Source organism: Microtus oregoni, unplaced genomic scaffold (genome assembly GCF_018167655.1).
Source record: "Microtus oregoni isolate MIOR12 unplaced genomic scaffold, Mior012 000097F_ref0000449, whole genome shotgun sequence".
Classification (NCBI taxonomy): Eukaryota; Metazoa; Chordata; class Mammalia; order Rodentia; family Cricetidae; genus Microtus; species Microtus oregoni.
Window position 1 is genome coordinate 2,035,156 of NW_024544710.1, and position 7,520 is coordinate 2,042,675.

Genomic DNA, 7,520 nt, shown 5'->3' on the forward strand with positions numbered 1-7,520 from the left:
GGAAGTAAGCATATATCCCGACCCGGCCATTTTACACGTTATACAACACTGGATTTCTGGCGCCAAGAAAACGGGGACGGAAGGGGGAAACACAGACGAGCTTTCATCACAGCCGAATAGTCCCAGATCCGCAACGCGCTCTCCACAAATGGCTACGCCAGCTACGTAACCCGGATAGTCAGTGGCGGCTTCCGCAGATGACTGACCGCTCGCGGTTCCTCTAAAAGCTGCCTGTGTTTGCTCGTTTTATATGTTTCCCCCTCTTCTTGCCCATCTTCCCTTTGTTTTCCTTTTCCCCTCTGGAGTTTCTTCTTTCTGCTTCTGTAGAAGAGGGCTTTGTGTTGCATTCTGAGACCTGTGTCGGAGCAGCATCTGTAGTTTTAGCCACCAGGATTGCTTTAGCTGCTAACTGCTGTGGCTATCCACATGTTACAGACGTTAGCTGGAGAAGTAAGCCATATGCCTGGGATTGTCCACAAACTTTGTATAAAGACTTACGAGATTATGCCTTGTCTCTAGGAAATTTATAGGGCAAGTCACAGGGCAGAGGCTGACAATAACCCCTTCGGCTTAGGGCATTCTCACCAATACTGGTTACTACACAAATTAGAAAGGGATCCTGTGTTATCAATAAAGGGAGAGAACAAAACCCAACCTCCGTTTTAAAAAGAAGATTCTCATTTTACCTATTGCACCAAGAGGCACGGGGGCAGGAGAGATGGCTCAGTGGTTAAATGTGCTTACTGCTCTTGCAAAAGATAAAAGTTCAGTCACTTAGTATCCATGTAAGGATGAAGGGCTCGCAACTGTAACTCCTGGAGGAGCTAACCCTGCCCCCACCGCTGGCTGAACTAATGTGCACATACCGCTACACAGGCAAACGTGTGCACATGTACACAAATAAAACTCAAAAGTATCTGTTTTGAATTTTACCCAAGAGCTAGAGAGATGTCTGAGCACATAAAGGCGCCTGCCTCGAAACCTGATGACCTGCTTTCAATCCACTTCACAGGATCCGCTTTAGGAATGGGGAGAACAAAGCCGGGCGATGGTGGCGCACGCCTTTAATCCCAGCACTTGGGAGGCAGAGGCAGGCGGATCTCTGTGAGTTCGAGACCAGCCTGGTCTACAGAGCTAGTTCCAGGACAGGCTCCACAGCCACAGAGAAACCCTGTCTCGAAAAACCAAAAAAAAAAAAAAAAAAAAAAAAAAAAAAGGAATGGGGAGAACAGACTCCAGTAAGCTGTCCCTCTGGTCTCCCTCCATACGTGCATACTGTGATACAGGTGCTTGAGCACAGACACGCGTGCACACACTAAGTAAATCTATATTCATACTTATATATACATATATGTATATATTTAATTATGAGCATTTTAAAACGTGACTCAATGAGCCTCAATGAATGCAACTTGGTGTAATGTAAAAGCATTTTTTTCTTGTGTGTAGTGTGGAAAATTACTAAGGCAAAATTTTAAGAGAACATTTGTCCGCTTAAAGGCTGCCACACCCATCTGGCCCTGCCAGATGGGGGGGGGGGATGTAACCAACAACCGTGGTAATAAAGTAACCTTGCCACACAAGAGGGACCCCCACCCTTCTGTGACCAGTCGATACAGATAACCTAGGACACCCTCTTATCGGAAGGATCAAACGAGGGGCAGTTTAGAACTGGCATAAAGAGAGGGCTGAAGGAGGACGGTCCTCTCATCTCACTTCTCACAATGGCTCGGTTATCCGGCCTTTGTGGAAAGAGAGATCCTCCAAGCCTGTCTTCCGAAAACAAAAAAATTAAACGTCTTGCCTAAACATTTGATGCTCTGTCTCCCAAGTACAGAGCTTCATCTCCCAAAAGCAGACATTTAACACCTTGCATCCCGAATGTAAAGCCTTATTCCCTGAGAGTGGACATTGAAGGTCTGTCTCCCGAGAACAGACAAGATACTCTGCCTTTCAGAACGCTTTGCCATCCAGAGAGCAAAGCTTCGTCTTCGAGAGAACTAAAAGCCTTGTCTCCCGAGACTCGGTCACTCGAAGAGCTGAGTCCAAGGCCCTACATTCTGAGATAGGCTAGCACATGGTAAGAGACTACGCGGTCAAGGATTGATCCAGCACCCCATACCAGCCTGGAACAGGAGGACATCGGAACCTCCCGAGCGCAGACTAAAGGGTCAAGAGTTGAGCCTCGCTATCCAGCCCCCAGTGGGGTCACGCTGGCTTTGAACTCACAGAGCTCCAGCTGCCTCTGATTCTTTAATGATGGAATTAAATGCATAAGATGTCACCACCACCCAGGAAAATAAACAAGTCCTTAAAAAAAGGAATTAAATAACAAAAAAAAAATGTTTCTAACAATACTAAAATCAAACAAACAAACATAGAAACAAACAAACAAAAAGACTTCATTTAGCCGGGCGATGGTGGCACACGCCTTTAATCCCAGCCCTCGGGAGGCAGTGAGCCGTCCTTTACGACAGTGACTCAACAAGTCCAGCTCAAATCAGAACAACTTCCTGGGACTTGTTTCTTAGTCACAGGTCAAAGAACAGCACTAGAAATGTCCTAAGAAGTGATTTGCTGTTCTTACCGTTATTGGTGTGTGCTTGTAGGTGGTATGTGTGAGTTCACTGAGAACATCGTGTAGGGGGAGCCAAAGCAACCTTACGTGTCTCAGGCTTGCACATCAAGCACATTTTACACACCCAGCCATCTCATCACCTTCAACTTGTTTTTGAGGTAGGGTAACCACAGCTGAACTGGAACTCACGGAAATCTTCCTGCCTGTCTCCCCAGTGCTAAGATTACAGATGTAAGCGGCTTGCCTGCCTTCGTATTGATTTCATTTCTGTATCTGCTCCTTTTGAAGCTGTTACTGCAGTTTGTTTTTCTTTTCAATGAGTAGCACTAGAGAGTAAGACTTAAAGGGAAAGTTTCTCAGTGTAAAGCCACCCCTTATCTTCATACAAAACCAGAAGAACTACCATCTCAACAGATGCTCAAACCACAAAAAGAGAAATACAAGAACTAAAAAACAACCTGACTCCTCCAAATGTTTATTGCTCTTTACTGACTCCAAACACTTTGAAATGTCCAAATGTCAAGTAATTCAAAAGTTGGTTATAAAGCCGGGCGATGGTGGCGCACGCCTTTAATCCCAGCACTCGGGAGGCAGAGGCAAGCGGATCTCTGTGAGTTCAGGACCAGGCTGGTCTACAAGAGCTAGTTCCAGGACAGGCTCCAAAGCCACAGAGAAACCCTGTCTCGAAAAACCAAAAAAAAAAAAAAAAAAAAAAAAAAGTTGGTTATAGTAGACTATCTGTAGGGGAGTTGATTCAGTTAGTAAAGGGCTTGCCTCCCAAGCTTGGGGAGCTACGTTTGGGTCCTTCATACCCACACACGTAAAAATAAGGACAGTAATATGTCTGCAACTACAGTCCTGGTGGTGCAGAGACATGCATCTCATTGGTCAGCCAGCCTCGAGCTTCTTGATACCTTGTCATAAAATAAGGTGACGGATGATAGGGAAGCCGGTTGATGCTGTTCTCTGGTCTGGTCTCCAAATGCATTCATGCTAACTGCCTGGAACTCCAGTTCCATCTTCTGCAAGCACATACACACACATACACACCCGCATTCACACATACAGTACTGACACACATGCACTAACTCACACGAACATAACAAACATACAAGCATGGAAGGCACTCACACATGTGCATATACCCACATGAACATAACACGCACACACAAATCTAGTTTTTAAAATGACCAGTGAGCAGCACACACGTGTAGTTCCAGCTTTTACTAAGTGTAGGCAAGAGGATCCGTTCAAGATCATATTTGGCTACCAAAAGTTGAAGGTAGCGCCTACTAAATGTGACTGTTCCTTAACCTTTTGAAACGCAACTGGCACAGAGCCACTGGAGGAAACATCATTGAAGCCTGAAGAACTTAGAAATGAACCCGTGAAATACCCATGAGAGCAATAGAATAAAACTAAGGCAATGACGGAAGCGGGAAAGATCCAACAGAAATTTTCTTTGTGGCTTTCATTTCATGCACCTCAATCTCATTCATCTCCCTGTTCCTTCAGATCCACCCCCCTGCCCTTGCAACCTATTCCCCAATACTCTTTAGTCCATATATCTTTGCTTGAAAGCATTCGTTGCAATGAATCTTTGGTCTGGTTCGAGGTCTCTGCTTTCTGATACTCCATCAATACTGGGCCTTCACTAGGACTCCTCTTGGACCTCCTCTTGTTGCCCTGTGTTGGGGAGACACAGCAGCTTTGGGTCTGCAGGCTGAGCCTCTTCATGTGCTTCAGCAGATTATAGATGCTGCGGGTTCTGGGCCTAGTGGCAGGGTTTTTCAGACTGCCAGCTTTCTCCCATCTTCACTATCAACTCAAGCTCTCCAGTATTGCCTTTGCCAGTCCTTCACCCTATGAAGCAAGGAGCAAAGTGGGGAGCCAGTTCTCCCGTGCCCCTACCAACAGGGTCAGCTCTACTGTGCTGCAGCTGGTGAGGGGCAGGACCAGTTCTTCCATTCTGATGACCTCAGGACCCACTATTCCACCTGCTGCAGGGGTCAAAGGGTGAGGCAAACTGAACTTATTAAAGACAAATAAGAGATTTTGAACTGGAGAGATGGTACAGAGGTTAAGAGCACCAGTTGTTCTTGTAGAGAAACTGAGTTTAGTAAGCTGGGTGGCTTACAAGCATCCTTACCTCCAGGTTTGGGGACTTCGCCCTCTCTCTGGGCTTCTGCAAATGCAATTCACATTCATGCTGGTAGAAAATTCAAAAATACTCAGAAAGCTCAAACTATCAAACAAGACGTACAAAACACACATCTTATCTGAGCCCCCTCTGTGGGTAAAGGAAAGCAGTTGGAAGAGAAATCAATGTGACAGTCATGGGACGGTATGCGCTCCCAGTAGTCAGATCTGAAAGTCTTTGGAGACTTATAATTCCGAAGTTACTGACTTTTCATATAAGGCATGTACGTGTAAAGGTGATTACAAATGCTTTTACATCACCGTCTGGAAGATGTTTAATCACGGATATTATATCACATCTTAGTGGCCATGTAAACAGTATGTTTCCTCTGCTCACATCATCTGGATAAAGGCAGCAGGCACACAGAGAGACGTGACAGTCCATTTATTAGGGTTTCTAGAAGCAGGAGTCACAGAAGGAACTTAATACACATGAAGACTTTGGAATCTTTATTTTCATTTTAGTATTTCCATATATTAGCTTCAGAGGAGCAGAAAGGCCACATGCAATGAAGCTGAACCACAATGGGGCAATTTTTACTTGACCTATTCTGATCGATAGGTGTGGTTGTTAAACTTTGCCTGAATGGTACCTTATTTCTGGTTTGAACTGCATGGGCAACTATCCTCACATGCACACTCACCCTCCCCAAACATAAATGAATATATTTAAAGCTCAATATGAAGAGTTGCAAGACTTTTTGCCATACTGTAGGCTGCCTCTTCACTGTAGAAGTTGTTTCCTTTGGTGTGTAAAGCCTCTTAATTTGATTGTCATTTGTCAAGTCTCGCTAATGTTTCACAAGCTATTGCCTACAGCTTGAATTGTTCATTAATTTCGTCAGTGTTGTGTTGCTGTGAAAAGACAGAAATAGACAAGATAGAAGACAGTGTCTCATATAGCCCAGGCTGGCCTCGGATCACATTACGTAGCCTTGAACCTTGCTCCTACTGTTTCCCCTCGAATGTTGGAGAAGACATGTGCCACCATGCCTGGTTTATGTGGTGCAGGGGGTTGAACTTCGGGCTTTGTGCATGCAGAGGAAGTAGTCTACTTTATCCACAGCCTAAACTATCATTTCTAAAGATTTTGTATTTTTATTTTCGAAACAGGCTTTCTCTGTAGCTTTGGAGCCTGTCCTGGAACTAGCTCTTGTGGACCAGGCTGGCCTCGAACTCACAGAGATCCGCCTGCCTCTGCCGCCCGAGTGCTGGGATTAAAGGCGTGTGCCACCATCGCCTGGCAAGATTTTGTATTTTTAAAAATGTGTGTGTGTCACATTTGTGAGGGTGCTCATGCAGGCCAGAATTAAAACCTCCCCTGGAGCTGGAATTGTCAGTTGATTCTGTGAAGGTTGAGATAGCTATCCACTTTTAGTCTTTCACATATGGGTACCCAGTATGGCAAACATCACTTGTCAAAGATGCTGTATGTCTCAAATGTATGGTTTGGGCACTTTTGTCAAGAATCCAATGGCTATAGCTGTGTGTTTCAGTCCGTTATTCTACCTTACTAATGTATAAGACTGCCTGTGTGGCAATACCAGGTTGATTTTGTGGTGTAACTTGTTTATTCATTTGAAGCTAGATGTCATGTAGGTCAATCTGGTCTCAAATTCTCTATGTACATCTTCCAGATTCTCCTTCCTCCAACTCCCAAGTACTGGGTGGGATTCACAGGCACGAACGTCATTGTGTGATACAATTTGAAGACAGGTATTTTGACGTCTCTAGCATCACTTTTGGCTCAGTATTGGCTATTCAGAATTTTGTTGTTGTTCCCCCCACATATGAATTTTTGTGTTCTTTTTTTCAATTTATGTGAAGCATGTCATTAGAATTGTGAAAAGGATTGTACTGGATTTATAGACTGCTTTAGAGGGAGTTTAGACAATAAACTGTTGACTCATGAACTTTGGAAGTCCTTTTTCAACTTTTTTATACAAGACCAAATCCCCCCAGTAGATTTTAGGCTCACAAGACGTGGGTTTCTTGAGGCAAAAATTGCAGGTGTATTGTTAGCTGGCTGCCTGACCTACCTGGATATGTAGCCTTTGGCCTTCAATTCAGATCCCAATCTTGGACTCCAAGGCTGGCTTCAAATGCCTTTGAAAGATTCATGCCGCCATCTGCTGGCTTATTCAGGCTGTGTATACCATTTGTTCATTATTTTCATTTTCTTTTGTTGAGACAGGGTTTCTTCATTTCATCATAGAAATGAAGGCATCGTTTCTTCATTCCCGTCCCTATGTGAACCACTGCGATGTTCAGATTAGTGAATTGTAGGTACTTGGAAGGTCCCTAAGCAAAAACAATTTTGTGTTTTTTGTTATTCATCCGATGCCCAAAGTGAATATTTTGTTTAATTGAATCAACCAGGTATTGTGTTCTTTGATTGTTCTTAACACCTGGTGTCTAATCTCTTTCAGGCGGCTGTCCCGCGGTTTTCAGTGAATAAAATTGGACATTTCTCTAAGTTAACTGTTTCTCTAGGGCAAGTGCCACACCGCTGAGCTATTCTCAACTTTTGCTTTGGCTTTACGGATTTTTCTACCGCTGCTAGCAAGTAAACTTTTTGGTTCAAAGTTTGGAGTTACCAGATTCCCGGAAAGTACAAAAATGATACAGAACCAAAATTCTGTGCGCCATCAGTACAAATAGGTCACAGCCAATAATACCCTAATAATTTAGGAACCAAGGAACCATTTTGTGAAGCACCTCTTCTTTTTCCTTACCTCGAGCA